Raw genomic sequence first — 514 nt, forward strand, 5'->3', positions numbered from 1 at the left:
TTTTTCTATGGGCAGGGAATGTAGCTCAGTTGATAAGAGTGCTTAACTAGCATAAACCTAGTAGTATAAGCCTGTGATATCAGAGTTGAGAGGTGGAGGCATGTAGACCGATTTAAAAACAATCGTGTGTGTTTTGCCTGCCTGTATGTCTGTGTACCACATATTTTCAGTGCAATTGGAGACTGAATAGGGGTGTGAGATCCTCTGGAGGTACAGATAAATGTAGGCCTCCATGTGGGAGCTGGGAATTGAAGCTAGGGCCTCTAAAAGAGAAGTCAGTGTTTTGAGTCACTCCTCCAGCCCCAATATCAAAACTTCTAATGTCTTCCTTGACAACATACTGAGTTTAAGGCTAGCCTGCAATACATGAGATCCAGCCTCCAAATGGACACCAACATGTGTGTTGCATATATACACATACATATATGTGTATGTGTGTTACTTTAGAAGTCTTACGTATTAACTGTTGTAAACAATATGTTTATGTTTAAGTTATTTCACACTGAAAATCAAA

General features: G+C 39.7%; 1 protein-coding gene across 1 annotated transcript in view; it reads left to right on the forward strand.

The window, feature by feature from the left end:
* The window catches only part of Pasd1 (PAS domain containing repressor 1), a 22,200-nt gene that overhangs the window by 14,307 nt on the left and 7,379 nt on the right, over positions 1-514 (forward strand). The gene's annotated exons all lie outside the window — the stretch shown is intronic.

The sequence above is a fragment of the Mastomys coucha genome, chromosome X, assembly GCF_008632895.1.
Source record: "Mastomys coucha isolate ucsf_1 chromosome X, UCSF_Mcou_1, whole genome shotgun sequence".
Lineage (NCBI taxonomy): Eukaryota > Metazoa > Chordata > Mammalia > Rodentia > Muridae > Mastomys > Mastomys coucha.